The sequence below is a fragment of the Haliaeetus albicilla genome, chromosome 14 (genome assembly GCF_947461875.1).
Source record: "Haliaeetus albicilla chromosome 14, bHalAlb1.1, whole genome shotgun sequence".
In the NCBI taxonomy this organism is placed as follows: Eukaryota; Metazoa; Chordata; class Aves; order Accipitriformes; family Accipitridae; genus Haliaeetus; species Haliaeetus albicilla.
In genome coordinates this window covers 11,303,747-11,320,262 of record NC_091496.1, presented here as the reverse complement: position 1 = coordinate 11,320,262, position 16,516 = coordinate 11,303,747, and the positions used below count along the sequence as shown (strand labels likewise).

Here is a 16,516-nt window from a genome sequence, read left to right as displayed (position 1 = left end):
TAAAACATGCTGAAGCATGTACGATTCTGACTGTAGTCTTGAATGAAAGTGCATATTACTGCACATAATCCATGTTTAACTCTATTTGAATGAAAATCTTTTCACTACAACACAGTGAAACCCTATCTGAATGAAAAACTCCTTTTAACTACAACACTGTGATTTTTATTTAAGATACTCTTGACTAATATTACTAAAATATTGTCTTGGCCAATTTTTAAACTCTTTTATCTATCCAGAATTCTTGTATGAGATTTTTTTCTTACTGGCAAATAAGATGTCCAAAAAACTCCATAAAACTCCATCTCATTAAAGACACGAAAATCCAGACCTCTTGATTTACATTTCAGGTGATAACAGATTATTACGCCTCTTCCCGATTAAGGGTCTTCAGTGAAAGTCAATGTAAATATAAGCGTAATTTTATGCTGTCCACCTGGTGCAAAGCCTTAAAATAACTTAAAAATCAGGCCTTGTTGGCTTAAGTCTCAGTACTGCTAATTAGTTCAATAGTACTGTATAGAAGATAAGGTAAATAAGGTCACAGATTTCAATAACTGCTCAGACTACTTACACGTCTAAAAGAAATGACTAAATACAGGGCACAAAGTAGAAGTGAGAACTGCTATCAACAGCAAACATGAACTTGCGCTGTAACGGTAGGACATTTACGATGAACAGGACTTAAAAGGATGAAGGGATTGATAATATCAAACCATTTTTAATAATGCATAATAATTCAATTCAAGTCAATAGGGTGCTTAGGAGGTATGCAGAATTTTCCATGACCTGGAATCAGATGCATACAGATGCATTCTCCTTGCTCTTAGGACCAACCAAAATATGAACTACCAGTAATTTTTATCAAACATCCACTTTCATCAATGAGAATTCTGCTATTGAATTAGTAGGAGCAAATGTGTAACAGAAAATACAGTATTGCTTATGGCAGAGATGACTGACAGAGAAAGGCATCATACTCAGCAGAAGGCTTAGCCTAATTTGTTAGAGGTCCTTCCTGAAAATAGCCACAGAGCTGCAACTGTGGGGTTTTTGGCTGTAAATGAGCAAATCCAGGCACTATCAAGAGAGTGTTTGCTATGCTGGATTATTACGGTTCCACATGTAGTTTCTTATTCTCACAAAAAGGATGTGTCAAAGTGCCCCACAAACTAGAGACTTTAAAGCAGGAATTTGTCTGCCTCATCTTCTAATATCATTATTGTAGCACAAGCCACTCCTGCATGTATGTAGAACCTAAAGAAGAAAGCCTACTATTTTGATTTTGAGCATTAAGTAGTTCACAACTAACCTAATACCTTGTCATCTTCATATTGTATTAATTTTTCTACAGAGCTTATTTTTCTCATTTCTCATGAGTTAATACTGTCTTTTGGTGAGATACTGATATTTTTATGGTATAGTTGCTGTTTTCCTGAGGACTGTATTAGCTAACAAATTGTACTGATTCTTGCTAGGCAGAATACATTATGAGAATACCTATATAAGAATCTTCATATATATTTCTAACTAATAAGGACAGTTATTACTCTGTCCCAATTTTTAAGCTCTGGTCCCCAGGTGATGAAAATCTGTGGGAGCAAGTTATTCTCAAATGACTTCATGCAAAGTTTCTGTCCCCCTTTCTATCAATATGCACTTCCCAATGTGTCACAAAGGGACAACTGTTTCCAAACACATGCAAAAGCATGAACAAGTGCTTTAACTTTGAAAAACGCAATGTTATATTTGACCAGGTATTCTACAGAAGAGTCAGCTGTATATAATAATATGACAAAGGTTGCTTCCTTATTTTTGTAATATTCTAATTATCGAGGCTTTATTTTTCATAATACCACAACTATAAATATAGTATCATGTATATAAAGTATTTACAGTAACAAAAGTATGAAAACAGGATGAGATAATGAAGATTAAAAATATTTTCCAGTTCTCCCAGTGTCACAATGCAAACTTCACCTTTAAAATAAATGAACACATGGAATTGGATTATATATAAACAAATTTTCAGCTTGAATATTCCTTTGGTGTATGCCATATTTCCCAGAAAAGAGTATTTTGGTATGATCAACCCTCCACTGTGATTAAAATGTAAGACATCCAGCTGAACCCCTACATTTCCATTGTGTGATTTTAAAGCCATTTTCTTTTCTAAAAGTTCTTTCCCCAGAGTCAAACAACTCATGGTCATTCATTTTCCCATTTCCCCTCAATATCATGTGATGATTTTTATTTGCTGTTCTTAAGCAGCATGTTTTGCTGCTTGAGCAAAACCATGAGATGATCACACAACTGTAATCAATTCACTTTAATGCAAAACACTGACACACTCAATGATGCTTCTTCTAGAAGTTTCTTACAGAAGTAACCAATAAATCACCAGATGATTATTAGGTACATCAGCCACGTGGGACTGAAAACAGTATTGTGCTGCGGAATTATTTCAGCTTGTCTTGACCTAACTTTGTAGGCATGATGGGAAAATTACTGATGTAAAATAATTTTAAAAAGGCAAGGTCTGAAAATTAATTCTAGTTGTGAGATGGGATGAAAGTACAGACCCTGTACTTGGAAAGTAGAAGAAAGACACTATCTGGCAGGTAGCTCTGCTCTACAAAGGCCAATTTCATCTGAAAAACTAGTATGAAAACATTGCTCTGCTTCATCAGTGATATTATATGCAAATTATTTAATGAGCTAATATAAAAGTAACCATAAGTTCAATCTTATGGTCAGTGCATGCCTTGTCTTGGGCTATAGCGAACAGCGGTTTAGGTGTTCAACTGAAAATTTAGTGACAAGTGAAAATTCCTCCCTGAAATGCCACTAACATTAAACTGCAAATCCAAATTGCTTGCTAGCAGTCCTTCAAATGTATCAGGGTAATTATTTCTAAGAAGGTCAGGTATCTAGCATATGGATCAGTAATTACAGATACAAAAATGACATTTTAAAAATTGTCAGGAATACTGGCTCAAACTGTTTAAGCAGTTAACAAGTAAACTGTACTGTACTATACTTACACATGATGTAAACTGAACAAAGTATCAAGGTCAAATCATCTGCATCTATAGATTGACAAATGCTGATGTAAAATGAAGGAGAGAAATAACACATTTGTAGAATAGAGAGTTACCATCAACCAAAGCCTGCAAATACTGTAATTTAATGAAGAAAATATATAAGCCAGCTGTTTTCAAATACATCAATCAATGTTAATGTTAACATCGGTCAACAAAACAGATGAGAAGAGTTTTTGATTAGATAAAGGAATCAGTAGATGGAACAACAATCCTCCAAAATGAACATTTACCTGTTTGCTAGGAGGTGAAGGCAAGTCTGAAGGTTGAAATGTGACCAATAAAAACATCCAAAGGGGGGAACAAAATTCAGGGCTACATTTAATTAATTTGAACCACAGTAAAATACTGAAGTAACTGAAGTATTTCAAGTGTAAAAGCCTTCAGATTGCCCTTAAAACTGGCTTTTCATAACACTAAAATAACTTTGCTCTTTAACCAGTTGACCACGTGACAAATACCAGGACCACTCATAACTTTTAATTAGCCAAACCGAGCCAGCTTTCAGTTACACTCATCTGAAATATAATGGCAATAGTGGCATTATAATTTTTCACACATTAAGATACCAAAAGCCAAAATACCTGCAATAAGCCTTCAATGATTACTGGTCACATTACCTGTCTCCTAAGTACCACAGTAATGCTTATTTAAGTTTGGATGATTTCTTGAAAACCAGTTAACAATATACTCAATCACTTTTTATTGAAGTAGAAGAAAGAACATGCAAGATTTCAAACACCAATTGCCACTTCAGACAGTCCATGTTCTTACAAAATCAAATCCTATCAAAGGTGTCAAATTACACTAATTACAATCCATATTTTATTGAATAAAATACTCTCAATGTATCTATATGAAATATGTCAGTTGGGTATTTATCAGACTGGCATTTCCCCCTAATTATTGCAGTAAAGATAAACATATGTCACAAAAATGCCATTGTGGTAAAAAGAAAATAAATGGAATTCGTGTACAATGCCGTGGGCTCAGTGAGTCACTTACAAAACAATAGATGACATTTGGAGGCAACCCATTCAATTGTTAAAATCTAAAGCCACCCTACACAGTATGTCACCACCAGTGACAGCTTCTACTTTTTCAACTATATAAAAAGCTTATTCCTTATCTAAGCTAAAATAAGAAGGGCTTGCAGCAAAACCCTTGGAAATCATGGAAAACAGGATAAGCTCAGCTTTTTATTTTAAAGTATCATAAAGTATTAATTCAATTAAATTTGTAATTATATAGCAAAGTATAGGATCTAGATATGTTTTTCACTAGATTATTCCTCACTACCCAATTTATTTATATCCTTTTGCAGTCTCTGCCTTTGGGATCTCCCAGGATGATCCTCAGATGTGAGGAAATGAAGACCTCCTATTCACAGGTTTGGGCAGGAGTACCCAAGCCTGTTACTGGGGCACTAAGAAGTGTTAGAGAACTTCATCTAGTTGACCTCAAACCACCAGTACAATCTTTGGCTATATATGGGGCAACTCAATAACTTGAAAGATAAGTTAATTCAAGTTAACATGAAACTGAACAAAGGGGTTTGAGTTTAATGCTGCTTGAACCTTGTCATTCTGGAGAAGGTCAGAAACAGAAATACTGATCTGACAGTCTTACAAAGACTTTGTCCTTATCCTCCTATTCAGAGAAGGATCAACTTACAAAACTAGTGGAAAATTATACAGAGTTGCAGTGAAATATCTAAATGGTAGAGACCTTTCCCCTCCTCTGGGTAGTTCCACTGAGCTGTGGGCTCCTCCAGACCCATGGACCTCTGCAATCCATAGTGCCCGAAGAGTTAAACTGATTGACAAGAGAAGGGGTGGCATTTGAAACTCTCTTCTGATTCCAGAATAGTTACTTCTGCATTGCTAAAAGGCTCCTATTTTTCAGAGTCTCAACCTGGAAATCCTTCTTTAAAATTAATAAAACTCCTACCCCAACACCAGGATATTAGAGGATTCAAGGGAAGTGAAAAAGAGATGTTGATTTATTTCCTATATCTGTTCCCACTCTAAGCACTCTGTGGATATGACGGTAGATCAAACAACAAATACCAAGAGACCCTACAGATGGGTGTTTTCATTAAGAGGACAGTATAAGACAAGAGAAGGGAGGAGGAAACACTCATGGAAAAAGGCTGCAAAATGAAGAAAGAAAGGATTAGTATTCGGAAGTGGGATATACAGGGACTGAAAAACATTTGAGACAGTTAAGTAGAAAGATCAAAAGTATCAAGCAGTCTGGAAAAAAAAAAACAGCAAACAAAATAGATGAGAAGAAAAACGTATTTATTTTTTTTTTCCTAAAACTGCATTTGGTTCAATATATTACCTGCTGAACAGATACAAACTGGTTTGTCTATTGGGAAATTTTCTGATAAATCTGCCTTTTGCAGATACCAGCTGATCTCTCCCCAGTTGACAAGCTTTAGCAAGTAACACATAGCATATAACTCCCAGGGACATCCACACTTTAGCATCACAGACATTTTCAAACACTACTGAGTGTCTTGGACTCCTTGTGAAATAGTTCAGAACTGTTCTCATTTTAGTGGTGAGAAAAGTGAAGCAACAGGGAAGAAAACAAGTAAATCTGAGGCAACGACATGGCCAGAAGCTTTAATCTGAATTCCCTACTACTAGAGCACCAGAACATGCTTCTTCCCTTTCCTTTGTGCAACCAACTCCAAGTCCTCAAATTTGCCCTTTAACTTGATCATAGTTATTTTGCTATATGCCATTTAAACCACAAGGTCACATAGGGCACAAATTCTTAAGGCATGAATTCTCATAAAGAGCTTATCACTTAAATTTTTTCAAAATGCAATTCATTCTGAAGACTACAGCACTGAGAGAGAAAAATCTCTGATTTCACAGGCAATGTATAAACTGATGAATGTTTCCAGTTCTCTTCTGTATATCCATCTATCCTTCTCTATATATCTAAATATGTCCCATCTCCTGCGAGGTATAAAGGATATAAATCCAAAATCCAATGTCAATCATTCTTTTGGCAAGTGTAGGAGGTTATTTAAATGCAAATAAAACATTTCCATTGATTCTGCTTCTTTTATGAAAGGAAACACAAAGCACCCCCTTCATTGCACTGTCTTAGAATTCACATTATGTGTAATGCTAGCAAAACAAGCAGGCATCGAAAACAGCAGCATAAGAAGTAATGCTATAAATAATTAAAGAGCAATATCTTGGTGCATTAATTTATCTTGATCAGAAAATGCTTATTACTGTTTCTGACAGTCAACACCTTTTTTTATGCTGTATCTGATGTCTTCATACATATGTGTGTATATATATTTATTAAAAAAAGTTTATGTATAAGCATGTGCTCAATTGTTTTTATAACATGATCAAGAAAGCAAGCTTCAGTCAACATTTATCAGATGCTTTCTGGACAAAGCACTATCCACTGAGGAAAGCCACAATTCTCAAAAAGGATAGCAGTAAGTTTATGTAAATCCTCAGGAAAAGAAATAGAAGCAGCAGCACTACCTCTGCGATTCAATTTGAAAAACACAAAATCTCATTAGTGGAAAATGCAACAACATAAACAAATTAAACCCAATAAATTAACGGAACTTTAAAAAACTTTTTCAAGTTTTAGTCACTAGGTGGCACTACAACAAAAAAGTTGAACTGGTCTTACAAATGGTATCTTGAAATGGGAAAGTTTACACTTCTGGTGGAGGTCGTTGGAGCTTTCTGTGACTGGCATAAATTCCTCATTTCAATTGAAACAATAAAATACTCTTGTATGCCAAATGAGTGAAGAAGCAGGAATATTAAAATCCAAACCCTCCTTAAAGAAAAAATTTCCACATGTTGAACACAAGAGGTCCCAGCTCCAGGAGGATGAAAATCTATTTTTTCCATACAAAGGATCCATATCACCAAAACAAGCATCTCAATTTCCAACAGCTTTTACAACACTCATAATGGAAAAGCTGTAAACCAACCTCCTATCTAAATGTCTTTCTGCATCTCCAAAATCTGTAAAATATTGTTTAATATCAAATCTATGTAAAAATTCAGATTTTCCCAACCATCCTTACCTGCTGCCTTCCTATTCTTCACTCATCCCAGTTAGTTTACTAACATCTACTGATTCAGCATAGCACGTTTAATCAGAATCTCCTGAAATTACACTTCTATGCTAAAAAAAACCAAACAAAAAAATTTAGAAAACCCTAAAAACCTACCCTACAAAACTTCTGACATTAAAGGAGACCCTGCTTTACACTGTATGTAAATTGTCTATTTTTAAACATTCAGAAATGTTTATAGAAAGTCATGTAAACTTAAAGAAAGCAGTAATTCCTATACTTAAATTTGCTACAGAGCCAAAACTTACACATTTAAAACACCAATATCATGATAGCTGAATAAATCAGAAACTTCACTGCAGGAATACTGAAAATTGAGAAAAATATAGTCAGCTTGCTGAAGACCTAATCAGATACTACTGCTGCTGACTTTCAATCTGCTGAGTTTTGTTGCTATGCTACTTCTACCTCATGGCTAAATCAGCTTGGTGACCCAGTTGTATCTATATGTATTAAATGAGCAATAGTGAAATAGATCTGATTTCATCAGGCTTTCATCTTGTAGCTAAATCCAGCTTTGCTGTTTTCTTTCTCTTTTTTTCCTGCTGCTTTAGGCTTGGTAATAGGATTTTAGGGTTAATCCCAAGAATAACTGAATCTTGAATAAGGCCAGTTAGATTCTATATTTCAGCAGTGAGAAGATATTATAAATATTTATCAGAATCCATTTAGAGAATAGGAAGAAAACTCCCATGCAGATCTTAGTACACAGAAAATTTGAGGCAGTTCAAGCAATAAAGGTTTGTAATTTGACATGCCAAAAAATAATATGTGGTGTTAAAGTTCAGCATTCACATCTTGCCATAAAATAACTGTTTTTTCCTATCCTATGACTTGCATACAGATAGTCTTCAGGTATACAATATAATCCTACACATATACCGTAGAGAAAATATAAAAAACTTATTCTAGTACTCAGAAGGAGCACACCTGCATTTCTTAAATTGTATTGCAAGTATAGGATGAAATAAAATTAGGATTATATGCCAATTTACACTATTGGCATTTCCTGAAATTTAAAATGTATCCCATTTCTTTTCATTGTGAAATGTCTATATATGTATTATAGACCAGAGGTAGCAGCATTCAAAACCAGTAACAGTCTTAGATCACAAAATATCTGGTGAAAAAAATAGTGTGGCATAACATGAGATAAATGTTTGGAAAAAGACCAAACACTGGGCCAAAATCTGCTGTCAGTCAGCTTTGTTAACCTTTCTAACCAATATGATTATCTGCACATAAATCAACACAAAGCTCTCACTGAGTACAAAAGGATTAATGTTCAGACCATAAAGTACGATGCTGCGCTGCAAATCTCAGAGTTACAGCAAAGAACGTCAACATAGGCTGAAAAGATGAATTAGCTTTGCAAGATGAACTCATTTATGGTCATTTCATGATGCTGTGGCTAAGTCAGCATGTCTTATTTACTTAAAATTATGTATTTCTGACTTGTACTGAAAATTTCATTACTGTAAACTTCAGCACCTCCCAGAGAAAGCTGGTTGATCTGAACCACTGCACTACTGTAGTGCTGCAGTCCTGTTCTCTGCACTGTATGGCACCGCTACCAGATACACTCTAGAAGAGAGCTGTAACAAGAAGAGACCTTCTAAAAAATTATTTTGTAGACTTTTCTTTATTATCACTTGACTGTGGAAAGCTTCTTTCAGTCAAATTCAAGTTGTTTAGAACACAAAAAACCCCTTGGCCAAAAAGATGACTCATAGAATCATACAATATCTCAAGTTGGAAGGGACCCATAAGGATCATCAAGTCCAACTCCCTGCTCCTTGCCGAACTACCTAAAACTGAACCATATACACAAGAGTGTTGTCCAGACACTTCTTGACCTCTGACAGGCTTGGTGCCATGACCACTTCCCTGGGGAGCCTCTTCAAGTGACTGACCACCCTCTCAGTGAAGAACCTTTTCCTAATGTCCAAACTGAACTTCCCCTGACACAGCTTCAGTCCATTTCCTTGTGTCCTATCGCTGGTCAGCAGAGATAAAGGTTTGAGTATTAAACTGTTATCTATAAATTCACTGGGTATGTAAGGGCTCTTCAGGGCTTCAAAAGCAAGATGAATGTTTAGTCAGTGCACCAAATTAAAAGACAGACATACGTTTCAGCATCAGGCCACATAACTGGGGGACGGCAGGGGGCTACAATTTCACCTCTATATTCCCACAGCTTGACTTAAATGTGCCTGTCCCCCTTGCAGGGCAGAGCAACGTGCCTGGCTGCGCATGGTGCCTGGGGTTCGCAAGCAGTAAGGAGGCTGCGGCAGCATGCTGCTGATGTGTGAGATGCTGCGCTAAGGCAGGGAAGCATGAGATAGGAGGGAAAAGGGTGAGTCTTGAAAGTGTGAGACTTGAGAAGTCGATGAGTATTTTATTTGTGTTTTGTCTAAGTTAAGAGATCCTTTAGATTCACACCAAACTAACATCTTGCCACATAAATCTTAAAATTTTCACCTACCAAATACATGACTTTTATAGAAAATATATTAAAAGAAGGGGGACCACAGAACACATAGCCCTCACCCTGTCCCAAACGTTATGGACAGCCTGCATTTTCTTCTTTTTTCATTAACATGGTGAGTCATCTTTCCCCAGAAGAATCATTAAAGCCAGCCCAGCCCAGCCTCTTCAGAACTGGTAAGGAATGAGTTCATTGTTCAAGAGATCATTCACCCACCACAGATTTTTAATTATACTGTCACAACGCCCCCTAATAATTGTCTCTTAGTTGGAAAGATGACACAGAAATGCACTTTTGGTTTAGCATCTGACATGCCATAAAAACTCACAGGATCAATGACAGTCTGATGAAGCAGGGGTCTCTAGTAAAACTTGTGCTTTGTTAAAAATTAAGAAACTGGAAATAGCCAACAGATTTATTAACCATTTAGTGGAACCATGAGGCAGAGCTATCATCTCATTTTATACACTACTAAACTACTCATTTTAAATACGACTAATATACTAGAGAGCTACAATCTATTCTGGAAATCGCAGAAGCCTGTGCTGTGTTGTTAGAAGTCTGACTTCCTGACATTTGACAACTATAAGAGGAGACAATAAAAATCTGTATTGATGCCCAAAGCAATCTCTCAAAGTGGGAATGGAGGTGACTTTTCTAGTCGTCTGGAATTGTCAGTTGTACTGTAAAGTAACGTAATAAATGTACACTTTCCAGCAACATCCCTGGTCCTGACATCCTAATATAGAATTTCAGCTTCTAATTTCCATTTCCTTTGGCTCTTCATGCACTCATGTACTCTATTGCCTGGAATTAACACTTTGTGACAGATCTAAAATGAAACAGATCTTGTTTTAAGATTTGCCCTATTTCTTTTCCAACTCTTTCCATTTCTTTTTTCTTTTACATAACTTTTGAACATTTCCTTTCACAGCAAACTGAAGTTACAGCTAATAACACAACAGTAAAAAATTAGCTGATAAGTTAAAGCAAACTGTAACACACAAAAAGAAAAAAGAGGTGTAAAAAATCCAAAAGTGCTTGATGTTTTTATTCCCGCTGACTCCCTTTTCCATTCTCAGCTGAGCAGAGGTAGTATGATTCAGCTCATCTCATATCAGTGATCTTCTAATTGGGAGACCAGTCCGAGACAGTGGGTCAGTCTCTCCCTACAGCCAGTGGAGACAGACAAGCACTGCCTGCCTGTAATAAACTATGTCCCCAATATAGTCAGGATGATTTGTCTTCTGGAGGTGTTTTTCATTTCCCACAACTAACTAGGGCCTAGGCAATACTTTATACTACAATAACCCCAGCTTTGGACTCAGGGAGTTTGTATGATGTGAGACATTATGGGATGCAGGGGAAAAGGATTTTTAGAATTGCACAGGACTTACTATGGAATATTTAAGGGAAGAACCAGGGTGAGGAAAGGGATAGATTTAGGTGGTTTGGGGATGAACAAGTTGGGGAAAATAGAGGGTTAGGGGAAAAATTGTTGGTCCTGTGTAAATAGTTTGCTGGTCAGTTTGTCTGGCCATGTCTTGCATCTCATCAGTGCAGTCTGTCCTGCCTTCTTATTAAACTCCATTTTTACCGCTTTTCCTGGGTGAGGGACCCTCTATTCTGCGTGTGTGTCTGTGCATGGGTGCATGAGTGCAGCAACCAGAGTCAGACCACGGGTCGCAGGGCCCGCGTGTCCATGGTACGGCAGCTGGAGAGACTGGAGTGTCTTCAGTGTCAGCAACTGGAGTGGACTGTGGGTCACAGGGACCCATGTGTCCATGGTACCAGCACCCGGAATGAGTGTCAAGTGCTGGTCCTGGGGGTCTCTAGTAGTGAAACCCATGTGTGTGTGTGTTGTGTCTCTAAGGGTGAGACCACAGTGGGGGGTTGGCTATTGGGACCAAGGGAGACCCCGACAGCTCTGCTTGTGAACTTGAGATGGTCTATACCAGCAACTGGAGTGGGGTTGTGCCCTCAGGGACTCATATGTCCAAGTGGCAGCAATGGGGCAGACTGGGATCTAGGGGCAGCTGCTGGGCAAATGGAGTGTCTGAACCCAGCTGCTGGAGGGATCCTCACAGTACACAACATACATATATTCTCACCAGCAGGCTTCCATCCAGCTCAGGCAGAGGGGGGAGCAGGATGAGGCTGTTGGCACTGCCTGTGTTCACATGAATGCTCTGCATTCATCTGTGTTACCTGTGTGGCTGGCCTGGTATGTATGTATATACATGCGTATATGTTATGTGGTATATACATGTGCTCCGTGTGCATGTGCCCACTGGGAATACATTTTCAGCTTCACTACTGGTTGGATCTGTGGCACAAACTGCGGCAGCCTCACCTCTCTTGGGGTGTTGAATCTGGCATGATACACTTTCCCCTGGCAGGTAAAATAACATATGTATAAACAAACAAATCCCTAAATTTAGATGGCTTGGTTATTATTTTGTAACTCTAAAATAAAAATAACTCAATCTTCTAAAGGTTTCTCAAGTTTATTTGTAGCTATGTAAAGCTCAGTTTAAATGAGAAATCAGGAAAAATTGTTGAAACACATGCTTTCTTTCTAAATTCCCCAGCAATATATCAGGTATGGCTAGATGGCTTTTGAATACAAACGTGAGTAGCTTCTGCGTGGGATATGGCTGGCTGTACTTTTACAAAGGCTCACTAGCTTGAGCACAGTTCTCAGCTGAACATGGTAGCTTGGCTTTTGGAGATGGTCCTGGTGCTAGCTGTAATTTTCAGAGAGAGAGAAGACTTGACCCTGCACTAACATCACCATGGGTTTTGTGTTATATTGGTTTTACATACTGGTGTATTATTTTAACCCAGATATTAAAAAAAAATGTAAGCAAGTACCCGAGAGAGTATTATCACTGGGACAGCAAAGTAACACTTCATTTTCACCTCTTTATCATGGACTATTCTGTATATGTCTGTTTTACATAGGGATTTGCTGTTCTGTCTTAGTGCACTGACAATATTGTAGGGCTGGTTAAACTGAAGATAACAAGGAATTTGTAAGTCCACTAGGGATAAGAGAAAGACTGACTACTGAACACATCTATTGCTAGACAGATATGGCTATACTGTTAAGTATACACACAAAAAAAAAGTACTTGGTAAATATTCCCTATTTACAAAGTATAAGGCTAAAGTATTCATGTCACACAAGGATGATGAAGTACTTTCCAGTCCATTAGTATCTTAAGGTGGATGATGAACAACTACTCCGGATAAACACATAAGTCAGTAGGATGAAACAAAAAGAAAAAACAACCAACCAACCAATCAACCAACCAAAACCTTTATGTATTCTTGATTTAAGGCTAAAAGGGGCAATGAGATACTCTAGTCTGACTTCTTGCATAGTGTCTCACCACTCACACATCACTGGTCCTTAAAATTCCCTTGGTTACTTCTGTAATAGACCTTAACAATTACGTTTAGTGGTAGATGTTTGCTTAAAGTGCATCTTCCAGGAAAGCATTAAATATTGATATGAAGACATAAAGAGTCTTTCCTTGCAATTTGTTGAGGCATATTAACTATTTATGCACCATTCAAATTTATTGGGCTCCAACTAGTGATTCTCACCGTGCTTTTATCTGACAGTTTTGTGAGTCTATGGACGAAACAGTTTTCCCCAGCCACAGCACTTCTCAGCTGCAATCAAATCAGTTATCAGGCTATTTATTTATGAACTCCAGAACAGCCAAAAAAAGGTCAAATTCTGTGAGTTTGAGAGTATGTCTGAAATCCAGCTTCTCAGATGACTCACTCAGGACTGTGAGATGTTTTCAAGAACCAAGCAATCAACCATAAACCACTTTTGGTCCTCAGAGAAGACACCTACAATATTTTTTTGTAAAATCTGAGCCAATCCTTTTTGTGTTAAATTAGTGATACGATCCACATTTATGTAATAGTATTCAGCCAGAATAAAGGAGTCGTACAGTCAAAATCTGAGTTCAAATACTCATTGTTTGCCTCCCAGGAGAGAAAGTGAACCATCAATCTATAGATTACTTAGGTGGAAAGCTGTCTCTAGCCATGTCACTGAAGCTGTAGAAGCATTTCAAGTTCACCATGTCAGATGAAGAGATCAAGAAGATTGCAAGAAGTTTGACTCCTAGTGGTCCTTCACTTTTTCTTGATACAAACTGTGTAATTTGCTTCCTTAGGATCAGAGTCCCACTAAAGTCAATTAACCTCATTTCAAAAAAGCCAACTGATGTAACATCATCTTTACCCTAATCTTCCTCTCAACTCCAGCCCCACCTGAAATACTTTAAGATAGTGTCATTGACTCTTTTCTCGACTTTCTCTTTAGACGGGAAGCAAAATGAAACTGTAATTCTGCAGGCAGACAAACATTTAATGATGTTGTTTATACTACTGCATTTCTTGCTTCCACTCCTACTCTCACTAATCCATTAAAAAAGAAAATTCTTTCTAACTTTTTAACAATTGCTGGGTTTCCATTGTTCCCAAATTTTCTCCATTGTTATTTGCAGAATACTCATCTTCATTACATTTGCTAAACATGTCCTCCAGATCTATTTCCTATACATATATTTCCATAGATACATAACCTAGCTCTACCTGCAGTTATTAGCAATGCAGAAATTGAATAATAGATTTTGATCCTAACTTCAAGCTTTGTTTAACCCAATACCAACAGTGCTTACTAAACATACCTGTATGAAAATACATACAACAATTCACTTGGTCCCTGAATAGGGAAGGTGCAAGATAATGACCTTCCATTAAGGAATGCTAATGATTTTCCATTAAGGAACACTCCTCTGAAGATGTGTTTCTCTGCAGCTATCATTGTTGCCCCTTTTCTTGAAAATGAGCCATTCAATTTAAGAAACACTGCAAGGTCATGATACAATTAGATGGATTGCCGTTAAAAGAATCGGGAAGCTCAACACTCAGCTCTAAATTTGCCTTTATATCGCTTTTCATTGACTATGAACCAACCCCCCCCCCCCAAAAAAAAAAAAAAAGGGAATAATAGATGCTGAGGAGACTGTATACTTAATTGGAGCTACTGTGATTCGTTACCTGAAATGTTCCAGAATTAAATCGGTAAGAGAGATGCTTATGCAGACCTACAGTGGGAACTTGATTCTCTATCTTTTTTTAATTTGCCAAATAATGAAAAAGATAGCAGGCATCTTTATATTTTCTCCTTAATATTGTCTGTTATGGAGAATGAGAAAGTAAGGACAGAAGTACATTAGCAAGTCTGCTGGCAAACCGCTTCAGACAGGGCTTTTCATCTCCTCCTGTAGATCCACCAATAGAACTACTTCAGTGCCAGTATCTCACACTGATATCATGATCACGTTTGATTTCTGCTTCAAATAGTGATGTTATTTAGAAAAACTAACCACCACTGAATTTTTCTGGGTCAAAATTGAAAAACACAGGAAAAAATTATGTCTTAGTCTATTTTTGAGTATGCAATTTAATTTAAGGTTCACTAAAAACAAATTAAATGGAAGTGAAAGGAAACCAATTTTACGTTATTTTTAAAGAAAATTCTGGAAGTTTTTGCCAATTGAACAGAAGTACATTCATACAAATCTAAAACTTCTAGCAAAGAAATCATAAGCACAACAGACTACCTGGTTGCAAAATCTAGCATCCTCCTCCCATCAGTAGGACTTCAGGCTAAGGTTTCCACCCATGGCATGTTTGTTAAGTTTTTAAATAAGCTTAGGGAAGTATTTCTCAGAAGGAAGAAATGTTTCCCTGTATCTGAGAGAATACAGGTGCAATCTGAACTGCAGAATACAGGAAGGAACATGCAGCAGGAAGAGAAAGGAGCCCTTTGATAAATTGAAAAGCTCTTTACAAAACTATTTTTTTTTCTGTATTATCACATTTCAATATTTTAATTAGGAAGGCATAAAGATTATATCAACTTGGGAATAAGGGGGGCAAAGCAAACAGGTTTGCAACCACTGAGCTGTGGCAATTACATGATAAACTGCTATTAAAAATCAGTGGAAAAAGGGGTGTATCTTCCACAGTTCGCTTTTATCCCCAACAATAATTTCATAGGCTAGGTGCATGGTTTTTTCTTTGAAACCAGCTCATCCAGAAATCTCTTTCCTTCTGATTTTTGTCAATGTGCAGAAACCACACAGGAGCAGGAGATGAGCTTTCAATTTTCCCAGAGCATGATTCTATTATCTCCAGTATGCACCTAACATTTAATTTCCAGCTCCTAAACAGTAAATACTAGTTTGGATTTTTACAAAGGCTAAGTGATTTTAAACAGTCCTACAGCTCCTGACCTTTAACACGTCTGTTGCTGTAAGGTAGGTTTTTCCTTTTTGTGGTATTCCACACCTCTAAAGGTTTGAAGTTGAAATACATTTCTCCTGCAAACTGCAGCCTACCCACAATCATAAACAAATTACACTCTCTGTGTCAACATTTGAAACCAAGTCACTAAATCATAACGTGCTGGGATGGAATTGCTGCCCCTATCATCTACCACTTACTGCTATCAAAGCATATAACTGGATTAGTGGGAAACAGCTGTATTACTCATACATTTAAGCTCTTTCAAACAGCAGGTTTTCTTTCGGCAACAAAGCACAGCACTTCAGATAAGAAAAATGCAAATCCCAGAGGAAATCATGACTTATTAACCCCTGGCAATCTTTACATGACTTAATAGTCCATTCAACCTCTTTTCCCTGGAAATAAATGCAAGAACTATATTAAATCAGTAGAACTAATGTATTTTAACAC

General features: G+C 37.1%; 1 protein-coding gene across 13 annotated transcripts in view; it reads right to left on the bottom strand.

Moving 5' to 3' along the window:
* Positions 1-16,516, bottom strand: part of CACNA2D1 (calcium voltage-gated channel auxiliary subunit alpha2delta 1) — a 426,426-nt gene that overhangs the window by 91,502 nt on the left and 318,408 nt on the right. The gene's annotated exons all lie outside the window — the stretch shown is intronic.